This window comes from Achroia grisella, unplaced genomic scaffold (genome assembly GCF_030625045.1).
Source record: "Achroia grisella isolate CSIRO2021 unplaced genomic scaffold, CSIRO_AGI_Agris_v1 utg1455, whole genome shotgun sequence".
NCBI classification, from domain to species: Eukaryota; Metazoa; Arthropoda; class Insecta; order Lepidoptera; family Pyralidae; genus Achroia; species Achroia grisella.
Window position 1 is genome coordinate 132,084 of NW_026712634.1, and position 14,572 is coordinate 146,655.

Consider the following 14,572-nt stretch of genomic DNA (forward strand, 5'->3'; position numbering starts at 1 on the left):
ACATTTAAATTTAATATTTGTTGTAGCATTTAAATATATTGTATGCCATCTAGGCTAAACATGTCGGACAAATTCCTTGTATGTATATCATCTACTTATGTAATCACGCATGTTTTACAAATAAAGAATCTTGAATCTTGAATCTTGAATTATTCACTCATGAACACTTTAAATCAGTAATCGTCATCTTGTATATATTTATGTATTGTATAATTGTAAATTTATTGTAATTCGATAATATTTTCCTTCCTTATTTTTTTTTAATTATTTTTGCACACCTAATTGCAGAAGACAGTGAAACATGTTATTTCTTCAAAGATTTTTGTTACCTGTACTTCACAAGTAAATAATTGAATTTGAACATTTTGTTAAAATAAGGTAGATGTAATAATAGTGTTATACTTTTTGTATTAAGATCGAATGTTGTTGGCTAATAAATTCTAATTTAATAAGTACTGTCGACAAAATATAAAACAACAACCTTTACCTGTAATAAACTACTGGCAATTTTCTTTTTATTACATTATATTACAATGTTAAAAATTGGATTGATTACTGTTTAATAACTGACAGCTGTTTTAAATGCATTTAAAGAGTTAACTGTAGGAAATCAGACGTTCAGAATTTATAAACGTGTTTAGTGAAATTTGTAGTGGTGAAATGCAAAAAGAAGCTTTGAACTAGTTTAAGCGTTTTAATGGCGTTCAGTTCGAACTAAACGTGATCAGTTTCTTTGGTGAAATCCGACCTTAATTACTACACAATTATAACGAGGTAAATAGTGCGTTACTGCATCTCTTGCACTAGTTTACGACTAACAAACATGGATCAAACTTTGAGAAAACAAAACGTGTTCTCCTTGGTTCTCATTTATATATAATATAATACCAAAACAAATTTACCAACGAATCTCTAGACTTTATAGAGTCTACTGTTATTCCAGAAACGATATGGGACAAAGTTACCTAGATACATCAAAATAATAATTGGATTAAATAATGTCTAGTAAGACAAATTCAATATTGTCTACTAAGCACTGCTGTGTCTAAACTGTGTCACCCCACCTTACATTTTCCTATTGTCATTTAGTATATAAAATCAATATTTCCATGTACATATTGTCAGTCTATTATCATCTGTAATATACATCGTCTCAATAGACAATATCGTATTATTACCCCGCAACACAAGTCATTAGCTTATACAGTACACAAGGTTAGATAATATATCAATTCTAAGATATAGTCTATATTCGTTACTACCACAATCTATTGTCTTACGGAATATTATTATTGGAGAAAAGCAGCCGATTTCACTGTTACTTCTCAATATAATATATACCCACACATTCTGTGTATACGTAAAAGTATTAACTTATTTTGAAAAACTTTCATAAAGCGACTCAATAATTCTCTACATAATCTTATATATGTATTACGATCGAAAAGGTCTGCAGTCAATGGATCTGTCAACATTAGACTACTGCCTCACTTCAACAATGGATCTGTCAACATTAGACTACTGCCTCACTTTTCTTCAGTATTACACTGATTAAGGTTAATTTTTCATAATAATATAAATCGATGGGGTTAAAACTGCTTTTCCTTTTAAACATATCTTCCACTTTTTTTTTTTTACTGATTGATAGAAGGTACTAAATTTATGTAACTTTTGTGTATTTTGAGAATACGTTTGTGATGTAAAACCACATTCGAAGGACTTCTAATAACTACCGTTTTAATCTTATTGTGTATATAATATTTTGACTAACAATTTAGTGCTGGCCGGTAATTTGCATTCACACATTTAAACTTAAAAATGCAAAGTCACAACGATTATTTAAAAGAGCAAGCCTCTTGCTCGCTCTATCCGCGATAAGGCAACCGAAAGAGCGGTAAAAAAATAGCCATAACTATTCAAAAGTACATACCAAACCAAGCCCATTTAAACAAAGGGTTTTCTATTCTATTCTACACAATTTCTAATAGTATTTATATAGATAAAGAAAGACTACGTGACCTTAAGTATGCTCCCGCGTTGTCCCGTCGCTCAGCATGTAGTTCTGACACCGATTTGCACCACTTCTGCATCTACAGCTTCAATTACGGCATCTTCGGTGACACGTGATCTGGACGTGCGATGACTCATTCGATGTTTCGAAATTATAAGTTTTAGGTTCTTCACACTTCTGATATGTTAGATATATCAACTCTATGTACTAGTAAAAGTATGTATTATAATAAAATAACAACTATATAACATTAATTTAACTATGTCTCTAACACAATTCACTTTAGCAATTAAAATACAACCAGCACATCCTGTACTCAAAGACCGAATGCCGCGGCCTACAAAACCTTTTATACAGACCTTTTATACAGAGAAGATATCAGTGGGGGTTATCTGCAACTAGTTTAACGATACCGAGTAATAGTTTTAATATAAAATATCAGATTTTTCGACAATATCGATGTGAACCCTAACATTATGTTATGTGCATATTGCGATTTCTGTAAATTGCATCCATCATTTATTCCATTACACACCTTTCTACAAAGCGCTGTATTTTTATTTCGTATTGACATCAACTTTAACACTGCAAAGTTTCATCAAAATCCGTCTAATAGTTTTGCGTGAAAGAGTCAACAAACTTCTATCCATACTTACAAAAAATTCGCGTTTATAATAAGATATCCCCTGCAGTTCTTGGAAGCTCCCTGAAGCTGAGGGTTCCACGGTGGAACCACTGCAGAAGTACCGCAGTAGACTACCAGATCAGATATCAGGGGATGAAGCACCACCCCTCCAGCCACCTCTACCAAGACGCGCCTCTAAGGATAAGGACAATCAGGTATAAGTTTTAAGTATAATAATATTGTGAATGAGATGGATGCGTGGTGTAACCACGAATAAAAGAATAACAAAATACGAGGAAGTTTGAAAATTGCGCCAGTTATAGGCAAGTTGCGAGGTAACAGATTGAGTTGGTACGGGCATGTTATGCGGAGGAGCGGGGATCATGTCTTAAATAAAGTACTTAACGTGAACGTGGATGGATGGAAAGGGAGAGGACGACCAAAAAGATGGATGGATTGTGTGAAAAGAGATAGGTAAAATAGGGATCAGTGGATGAAGAGGATATACCAACCACAAATAATGAGATAAATACAAAGCAATGTTGAATAATATTGTACGTTCGTACAAGCGATAATCTGTTTTACTGTAATGCTTCTGTCGCGGATACGAAATCTCGCATGGTGAAAATACCATCTAGTCCTAAACTAAGCAGAACTTTTTCTATGGCTATTAGATACCTGACAGAAATGGTTGTATATATTTCCACGTCAGACCCACGTATTAGGTGTTTCATATCAATATTTATATTTTGTACCCTACCCTTGTATCCTGTAATGTAAAAATTAAAAACATCTCAACGTTATATAGCGAAATAATTCCCTGAATTTCGTTTTCCTGAAAAAACTTCTCCCTTGATTCCCAGCAGAGGCCGTACTTTCATTGCTAACTTCTGATAAAAAGTTTTCCATTGATATTTTCCTTCGCAACTTGGTTACGGGATAGGAAAAATGTGTTTTTATTGAATTTTTCTTGACGATAAGTGGTAGCTGATATCCGCCGTCATATTGTTTGTTGTTGTTTTTCAACCGACTTAAAACAGGAAGTTCCGTTGTATTTTTTTCTGTTGTATTCGGATGTATTTATGTGTGTTATCTTAAAACATTTTTCAAGAAGAACCGACTTAAATGATTCTCATCCATAAAAAAACCTATACATATGTTGAGACTAAATGAAGATATGTGAATTATCCCGTAGTTATTATTCTATACGATGTAACGCATTAATTGCCTTAATTTTTATTTATAAGTATACCCTTCTTTAGTCTTATTTTTTCGTTCAACTTTTAAAATTCATTAGTAGCTGGTATCTGAGGTACAGGCTTGGTCTAGTTTAGACACTACTGCCCTGGACTTGGTGTTAAATAGTTTTTAAGAACTATTCCTTTATATATGGAAATACATATAAAAACTTACTATTATTATTATTCTACGCTTATAGAAATAAACATTTTCATTATCCAGGTAAACAAATACACAGACTACCTACCTCCCAAACGCCATCAAGATTTGGAGCAACAAACATATTTAGATTCCACCAACATGAAATTAAATCAAATAAAATTAAACGACACATATACGGGAATTATAAACCCTATATACGACATAAAGATGCCCAGAGACAAATTCAGTGTGAAGAGGTCGAAATCCTTAGGCAGAAGTTTTAGTTCTAGACATCTAGGGTTGGAGGTGACTAGGTATAATATAACGTTGGGTCGCAAAAGTGGTAAGAAGACCAATGATGTGGTAACAGCCATAACTGGAGTGACAGTTTCTATCAGAGGAATAATGGACAAGCGGAGGTCGTCGGCGATTCTTACAAGATCAGTAGTTACAATTGAATAAAAAATAACTAAATTTCATGTTAAAACATAATAAAATGTTTTGTAATAAATTGACAAGGTATTTAATTCATTTCCTATAATATAAGAAAGTATATTGAGAAAGAAAAGACTTTACTCCTTCTTAAAAGGCTGGTAATGCACTTACAATTCCCCTGGTGTTACTGGTACTCATTGGCGGCGGTAATCATTCACCATCAGGTAAGTTCACTATGAAGTAGGTGATAACGACTGTCCATAAGCAGAGCCAAATACGGTATAAGATACAATAAAGACAATTTTCACTAATGGATTCAATTTTTGTAATAAAGGGCTCGTCCAAATTGAATGCATCATATTTGTCCATTAAATTTAGCATAGATTCGATGCTAAAAGCTGGTCAGAGAAAAGTTCAGTATTTATAAATACAATACTTGTAGTAGATATTTTAGTACCAGACATTCAAATTCATTAGGCAGAAGTTTTAGAAAGAAAGAAAAATATTTATTGTCAACCATTATCACATATATACATTTGACAATTGTACACTTTACACATATATATATATAAATATCCCCTTGGGCACTTTGTGGCTCAGACGTGCCGTATAGGTAGTTTTTTGTTGATCCATTTTCACTTGTTGATCCGGAGGCCTTTTGTTGGTCTAATGCCAGCTGACCATATGTAAATGTTGCTCCGTTTGGAGCCACAACTGTCACGACGAGTAATAATAATAATTAAGCGATTTATACACGATTTTATACAAATCCACCTTTTTGGCATACGACCAGTTCTTGATCCAATTCAAACAGGCCAATCAGGGCGCAGCATTTGCCAAGGGCTTCCTCATTGGCACGTTTGGGCTACTACATTATGGCTACAGTAATTTAATAATGTCTAGCTAGTATTTCAAGAATAATAGTCTATCTAATCTAAATATTTATAGAAATCAGTCTGGAGTAACGTGACTCCAGATCAAAACCTCAATACTTGTTATTTTTTGGATGGGAATTTTTCCTTTTGTAACAACGTTACTGAGCGAATGAAGAGAAGACGCAACGGCGGATCCAGGGGGAGCGTCATGGAGGTCTTGGGAGTCATGGGGGGTCATGACTCCCCCCCCCCCCCTTAGCCCAGGACTTAGGTAGACCACTAATTGAACTAAAAAATAAATAAAAAGCAAAATTTTTTGCACGATCGGAGTGTTGGTGCAGTAGTATTAATTATAATTAAACATTGTTACTTAAAATATAACACTTAAAGTACTATAACACTAAAAGCAAAATAAGTATTTTCAAAATACTTTTACAAAATAAATTACCTTTTGAGTTTTTGTCCAAACCTCAGATATTTTATTTATTTTAGGTATATCAATCATTACATAGTATAGTATAGTATAAAATAAAGTCGCTGTCGCATCTAACAAGTACATAAATAAAGAAAGAAGACTTTTTGGCTCTGAATATATTTCAAAAATCAATTACTTGTGTTGATCAATTTATATACTCGTTCTTATTTCATAGTACTTGTTTTGATCCGAATATATACAGATACCGTAACGGTCTATTAATTATGAATTTATTATACCTAACCTAGATATTTTATTTTGACGAAACTCCGTGTAGTAGTAGTATCCGATAAGGGTATGCGAACCTTGAGCGTCCGTTTGGTAAGTTGATTTGAAATTCAAAGGCTTATTTCTTCGAAATTACTGGTCATTTTGAAATAATACTTAGGGTTCGATTCCCGCCACCGATTTTTTTTTGTTATTTTTTTTTTTGTCTTTATTCTAATTTTAAATTAACTATTTTAATAATTAAATGAATTTAATCGATAAAAATAAGTTGTTAAGTATTAAATTAATTTTAATTTACATTAACTATTATACTTTCTAAATTGTAAAGCAGCTAACAATTATAGTAAGATCTTATAAATAATTAACACAACAAGTAAAACATTTTAAATGTATTTTCTTTATTATTACAAAATATTTTTTATGCATAATATAATAGTTATTAAAATTAGTCACTTAAAATTAATTTAATACTTAACAACGTTTTTATCGATTAAATTCATTTAATTATTAAAATAGTTAATTTTAAATATTACTTTAAATAAAACAAAAAAAAAGCCAATGGTAGGAATCGAACCCGGGATGGCTGTGTGGTAAGTTGGTACACAAGTACATTCCTAACTAGTAAAATTAATTTAATACTTAACTACGTTTTTATTATAAATTAATAATCCTATAAATTAAATTAATTATTAAAATATTAAATTAAAAAAAAAAAATAAATAAATAATAAAAGTAAACGGACGGAAAGAAATTCGAACTCGGAGTGCCTGTGTGGTAAATTGGTACACAGGTACACTACTAACTAGGCCATATTGGTGTTGCTTGTTATTGTGAAAAAACTAGTATATATATAAGTTACACGTACAATTGCAAAGACTTATTTCTTCAAAACTATTGGCCATTCTGAAATAAAACTTTAGAGTTTGCATATGTAATGTTTGCATATAAAATATGATTAAAGGTTACCAGTGTATTTACACTTTTACTGAACAAACAGAGTTGTTTAATACTGAAAATATTGTATGGAAGGCATCAATTACTTTCAGTGCATTTATAGCTTCGCTCTTTTCCTAATTATTATTATTAAGTTTTAAAGTGGTTGAATTTTACGTAAGGGGTATTTATACATTATTTCTAATTTACCATTTATTTTAAGTTTTTTAAACTCTATTCATCGAGACCTATCTAATGAGTCCAAACACGATATTTCTGCTGTAAGTTTTCGAAGAGTATCTTCATCATCTAATAATACTGGTGCCAGCATGAAGTCAAGGTTAACAGATAACTAATTACTTTTATTTCGTCAAAATCTTTAGATTACGTATAATAAATTCATAATATCGCTACCTATTCAAATCAAAACAAGTATTAGGTACTTCATGTACTAGTATATAAATTCATCAACACACAAGTAAATGATTTTTAAATATATTCAGAGCCAAAAAATCTTTGTGCATTTAAAAAATTTTGCCGATACGGATTCACTATTGCAGGAAATTGTTGAAAAAATATATATCGAGTATAGGTATCTACTACTATCGACGAATACATTTGGCAACAACGCATGGTCTCGGCCGGAACGGCAACATCGCATATTAGAATACAAAGATAGTGGTAGAAAGAGAGAGACAGTGGAATCAGCAATATCTACGGATTGTGGCTGGATCAACTAAGTGTGCAAGTGTATATATATATATATATATATATATACATTTGTCTTTAATTCAAAGGAAATATAAATAATGAACGCATAACATTTAAAACAGTAATAAGTACGTACGTAATATTATCACATGGTAACAGCACGTATTATGGCAAAAATAAACATCGGCTGATTTGAAAAGATTTATTATAGTAATAATAGTAATCTCAGGACAATTCACACAGCTTCATCTAGACCCAAGTTAAGCTAGCTGAACATTGTGCTATGGGTACTAGACAACTGATATAAATACAAAGATTTTTTTTCGTAAATACATATATATTATCTATACATAGAAAACACCCAGACCGTTACAAACAATCATACTCATGAATACAAATGTTTGTGCCGTGCGAGGAATCGAACCCGCGACCATCGGAAGTAAAGCGGTGTGCTAGCTAAATCGCTAGACTACCGACAACTAGCTGTACACGCGACTTCGTCCGCGTGGAATTTAACTTCTTATATTTTAGAAAAATAAAGTGAAATTCCACACGGACGAAATCCCGTGTACAGCTAGTCATCAATAAAAAAACACGTAGGTATCTCTAATATATTATACACTAGCTGTTCCCGCGACTTCGTCCACGTGGTTTTTAACTTTATTTTTCTAAAATAAAAGTAGCCTAAGTTACTCCTTATTACATCAGCTACCTGCCAAAAAAAGTCCCGTCAAAATCGGTCCAGCCATTTCAGAGATTAGCCGGAACAAACAGACAGACAAACAAAAATTGTAAAAAATATTATTTTGGTGTATGTACCGTATTTATATTCATATGCAAGTAGTAAAAAACGGTTATTTCAATATTACAAACAACAGGCTTCAACATTCTCAAGTGCCACAAAAAAGATGTTTTTTCTATCAAATAAACCGTTTTTATTAAAAACAAGCTGTTCCTGCGACTTCGTCCGCGTGGAATTTAACTTTACTATTTAACTACTAACCTAAGTTACTCCTTATAAATCAGCTACCTGCCAAAAAAAGTACCGTCAAAATCGGTCCAGCCATTTCAGAGATTAGCCGGAACAAACAGACCGACAGACAGACACAAAAATTATAAAAATTGTTATTTTGGTATATGTACCTTATATATATTCATATGCATGTAGTAAAAAACGGTTATTTCAATATTACAAACAGACACTCCAATTTTATTTATATGTATAGATGTATAGATTATTATTTATTTATTTATTTATTCATCCAAAATAATACAAATTGTGTAGGATAACGTAATAGTAACATTACAGTAAAATTTTGTCAACAACATAATAGCAACTTAAATATTAAATCTCGGTATATGTATAGACTAGCTGGCCACAGCGACTTCGTCCGCGTGAAATTTTATTTTATTTTTCTAAAATAACAGTAGCGTAAGTTACTCCTTATTACATCAGCTACTTGCCAAAAAAAGTCCCGTCAAAGTCGGTCCAGCTATTTCAGAGATTAGCCGGAACAAACAGACAGACAGACAGACAAAACTTGTAAAATATGTTATATTGGTGTATGTACCGTATTTATATTCATATGCAAGTAGTAAAAAACGGTTATTTCAATATTACAAACAGACACTCCAATTTTATTTACATGTATAGATTAAAAAAAAAGTAACAGAAATAAGGATAGTAATATGCAAAAAAAAAATAATATTGAAATAAATTCATTTAAACAGAAATTGCGGCAACATTATTTAAATTTGTAACTTTTTTACTGTCCTTCTCCATATTTCACATCTTTCTGTTATATCCCTATAGTTCTCTCTATATTTTCTGTTTTTCTTACTTTCAATTTGAGACTGTACTTATAATTTGATTATCGGATCATTATGTATTTATTTATATAGAATATTTATACATTTATGGGTTATATTTACATATATATTTATGTATGTATATTGTTATTTTTTTATAAAAATTTATATTTTGCTTTGTATTTATATATCTTTTTTTGACATTTCTTATTTATATTAGCGCACCGCCAATAATCTTTCTCTGCACCACATAGTTGCCTGGTAATTAACGAGGCAAGATATTAAGTCCGCCACATCTACAAATTTTTTTGTGTATTAAAGTTAAATAAATAAATAAAAATACACTACTGTTTAAGAGGCCTTTCACATTTTTTGGCCTAAAAGCAGGGTTTTTGGGGTTCTGGTTCTAAGAAATTAAGAGTCGGATATACATTTTGATTCCTGAATTATATAGATAGATATCTAATCTTAAAAACAACATCTTTGAAATGTTAATTTTCTCTTTGTTAGTCTTCCTAATTTCTAAAATAGTTTATTCAAAAACGCTAAGAGACAGAAGTTTGGGGTCGTCGTTCATTAATAAACAAACATAAATTGATATGATATCTTTACTAAAACTTGATAATTACTTTATAAATTGAGACAGCATCGTCCTTTTTTTCATTTTCAACTTAAATATCTAAAAAATTGATCATAATTAAACCCGAAATTTCAACAAAACTTTGCCATAATCATTTCTAATTTTCTCATAAATACAACGAAATTTTTGCAAAAAAAAAACATAATAATAAAGTTAATATACTTGTAAATTAGAAATATGAAATAAAAATATAAGTTTCTAAGAAAAAAATAAACAATAATAATAATTTAAAGTTGTATAAATTCCGTTGCGCCAAAAGTAAATTCTCAGTGCTGCGCTAGCGCTCGTCGAGGTAGGACCTATGCTATTTTTTACGACACCGCTACGATAAGACATTCGTAAACATTTGTCAGTGAACATTAGTATAGTGCGACTAAACCATTTTGATAATTTAAGTAATATTTAATTAATTTTGCTAATATATACTTATTTCTACGAATATTAATTTAATGTTGTTGTTAAATATATATATATATATAATATTTATTTTATCATGCCAAGACAAAAGTACAGTTATGCTACAAATAAAACCTATCTACCCTGCTGCACTATGAAAAGCACAAGAGCATGGTATTTCGTCACACTAATGGCAATTAATTGTTAAACTTAAAAAAGAGAACATTTTAGTATTTTTAAAAATAACGCTTATCTGAGACAAAAATGTAGGAAAATGTAAACCAATTTTACTTTATGTTTATTTTGTAGTTTTTTTCTAAATTAAAATAGGGTTATTGTTTATAAAAATATCATTATTATTTTTACGTACATTTGTCTTGTGTTATATCATCTAGTATGCAATGTGGATTGTAAATAAATTACCAAATTATATATAAATTATATTCCTTAATGTTTAGAGATATTTTATCCAATTTACTTTATTTTATTTTACACAATACAGATATTTCTAAATTGCAGCCATTCTGTTATTATACTCGTTGGACTTTCATTACTGTACAGTTATGTCAAATAATTATGCGTGTTTGGGTGAAAAGTCAACAACATTATAAATGTTTTTATTTAGAGACTAGCTTTTAGCTCGCGGCTTCGCCCGCGTGAATATGGGATATATAGGTTATCGCGCGTTTAAAGATCCGTGTACAGTATTGGGACGTTATATATAAACCTTCCTCTTGAGTCTATCTATTCTGTCTATTAAATAACAACGAATAAAAATCTACGTAGTTTTTTAAGGAAATTGAAGCCGTTAAAATGGTATTGGCAGATCAGTTGGAATCATCGGTATTCTTGGGATATACGCTGGTTGCCCAGCTAACGTACCGGTTTTTTTTTTTGAGGGATGTTTTATGGTGCACCCGCCTGCGCTAACGGTTTACGCTGGCGGGGCACCAGTGGAGGATGATAAGATGAGCATGAGGTTGGTCAGTTAGCCCATCGTGCAAATTCAACAGGAACTTAACACGATGGTATTCTTGCGTGGATGACATATTGCTAGCAATGGGGTTATCAATCCACATTACTGGCAATCCCCTTCCCCCTAACGTACCGGTTATAATGGTCTACAATTAAATTGTCTTTCAATTCTTTAGTAAGCAACATATCCAATGGGACGCCATTGCACATGTTCGGCGGGCTTAAATTTCATGACTGGATCATGCTTTTGAGAAATTCCTTCCTCAAGTTTGAGCAGTTAGTGTGGGAAATCACTATCTGTGCTTCCATAAAAATGAGCTCTCAAATTTGTCAGTAGTTTAAACTTTCAATTAAAGTCCATAAGGGAGACGATGTTAATGACACAGAGAGTCTTTCAGAAATCTCCAGCAAAAGTATAAAAGTAATCCCGCCAATGAGAGCAGAGGTGTTTCTAAGGTCTTTTAAGGTTCTGTCCAAAATCTCTATAGCTCATGGTGATTTCAATACATATAATCAATGAGGCGTCTTGTAATAATTTATAAAAAGGTTTGATATTAACAAGTAATTATTTATCAAGAATCAAGAATCGGCCAACCAAGAACGAGAAGCTGCAATATCAGCCAATATCACGCGGCGACGTCAATGAATCAGGAACAGCAATGATAGCAGTTGAAGCTTTTTTTTTACAACTTAGAATGGCAAACAAGCTGACGGCTCTCCTGATGGAAAGGGGTAACCGTCGCCTATATACATGAGCAGTACCTGACATGTTCATATCAGCATATTGTTTCCCTCATGCGTTGCCATTCCTGAAAACTCGGGTGTTATTCCCCTGTACCCTGTAAATTCACTACCATATATATACACAGGTAGTCTATATAGATAGATGTACATATACACAGAGAAAGGTCATAGACTACTTTATAGTGCGAAAAAAGTATTGTAAGGGATTAAAAGCGGAGATGAAAGGTTGTATAAAAGTATCGTCATTGTTTAAGTGAAACAATGAAACTTTTTTAGGTTATAATCTAAATATATTTCCTTTATTTGGTCAATTTCATTATACCACGCTGACGAAGTCGCGGACACACCTAATATACATATAAGAATGGGACCTTTAAATCAAAACAAAGCCTTGAAAACACAACTATTATATATAAATAAAATAATTATTTGCTAAGTATAATATTTAGAACAAATGAATATGGCAATAATGTATCCGACTCTTATAATAAATTATATTATATCTATTAATAAATAAACTGAATTAATATGTAAGAAGAATTAATTAGTTGTTTAGTGTTAATGTTATAGTAATTTCATCTTCCTGTCCTTATCCCAATTATTTGTTACTCATATTACTTAAGGTTTTGGCTTTTAGTTGTACAATCGGCCAGCATCCTGACATCAACCCTCTAGGAATAATATAATAAAAAAATATGGTCATTATTAGCACTTTGATAATTAAGATAAATCACGTTATTTAAAAAAATCCAATAAGTAGTTTATGTTACTCCGTTAAGTAGAAACATATCACATTATTAATTAAAATATTACAAGGATCAAAATGGTTCATACTAAATCCACACCGATTGCGCTACACGGTTATTTGCGTCTGTGTGCGTGTATTACTGTGTGTGTGCGTAAATCCATGCGATTAAACCTCAAGTTGAGCGGCATCATTTTGTAATAGGCCTCTTAATGAAAATGCGTATTGTCTAGTGCTTTGAGATGTATCAATGTAAGTGGCATATATGTGGGTACATTGTTATTAATATTTTATGTTCACCGTCAATATAATAAAGAATCAGTCTCGTAAAGTGTCTTGTCATTATAACATCCTAGTTAACAGTTGTGCACTACAATATAATACATACCATTTGGCGACGAGAGAACCCAAATTATTATATAAATTGTTCATTGATATTATTAGTTGTGACATAATGAGTGAAAAAAAATCGAAGGATATTGGCTACTTGAAAGAATTCCAAATACATGTGGATCGGTGGCCCACCTATATGAGTCGACTTAGGGCGTGGTTCGTAATTAATGATGTGAAAATTGCAGACCAATCTAAATATTTGATGGCCGTGGTTGGCACCGAAGCTTTGGACCTTATAATCGACTTATGTTATCCGGAAAAACCTGAAAACGTGTCAATTGAAAAAATCGAATCGCTCGTTGACGAACATTTATCTCCAAAGAGATCAATTATCGCTGAACGAATTATATTTAGATCATGCAAACAAACAGAGGGACAGTCAATAAGCGATTATCTGGTAAAATTGAAGAAATTAAGTAAGGCGTGTAAATTTTCATCTACCGACAAATTAAAAGAGAATCTGCGTGATCAATTCGTTTATGGACTTCTCAGCGATCGTACACGGCAACGCCTGTTAACAGAGAAGGACGAGGACCTCACATTTACTCGTGCCTCTGAATTGGCACTATCGTTGGAGACGATGGAACGAGACTCGGGACCGGCTACGGAAGCTGGGCGTGGTCGCGGCGGCAGCGGTGTCACCGACCAGGAACCTGTGTATGCAGTCAGCGGCCGCAGTACCGGCGCCGGGTAGCGGCCGTGACTGGCAAAGGGGAGCACGGCGACAAGCGCGCGGTAGTAATCGAGTACCGCAGCGCACCCAGCACAGGTGTCATCGTTGCGATGGAAATCATGCGTCAGACAAGTGTTCGTTTTTATATAGTGAGTGTTATGTGTGCGGAAAAAAAGGGCATATAGCAAAATGTGTAACCAACGTAAACAAAAATCTATTCACGGGGTTAGTGGAGCGGTAGTGACAGCCACCTCGTCAGATTGTTCTGACTCCGAGGACGGGGCCCCCGTGACAGTATATCAGTTAAGTGATGACGACTCAGACGAGAAGTGGAACGTTTCTGTTCACATAAATGATGTGCCATTAAAAATGGAGGGCGATACTAGTTCTGCAGTCAGTATAATTTCTTATGGCACGTATAAGACGTTATTCAGTGATTGTAAGTTACAAACATATACGACAAATTTAAGAATGTACAGTGGGCAAAACGTGAAACCGAAAGGTAAGATTCAATATACAGTTCG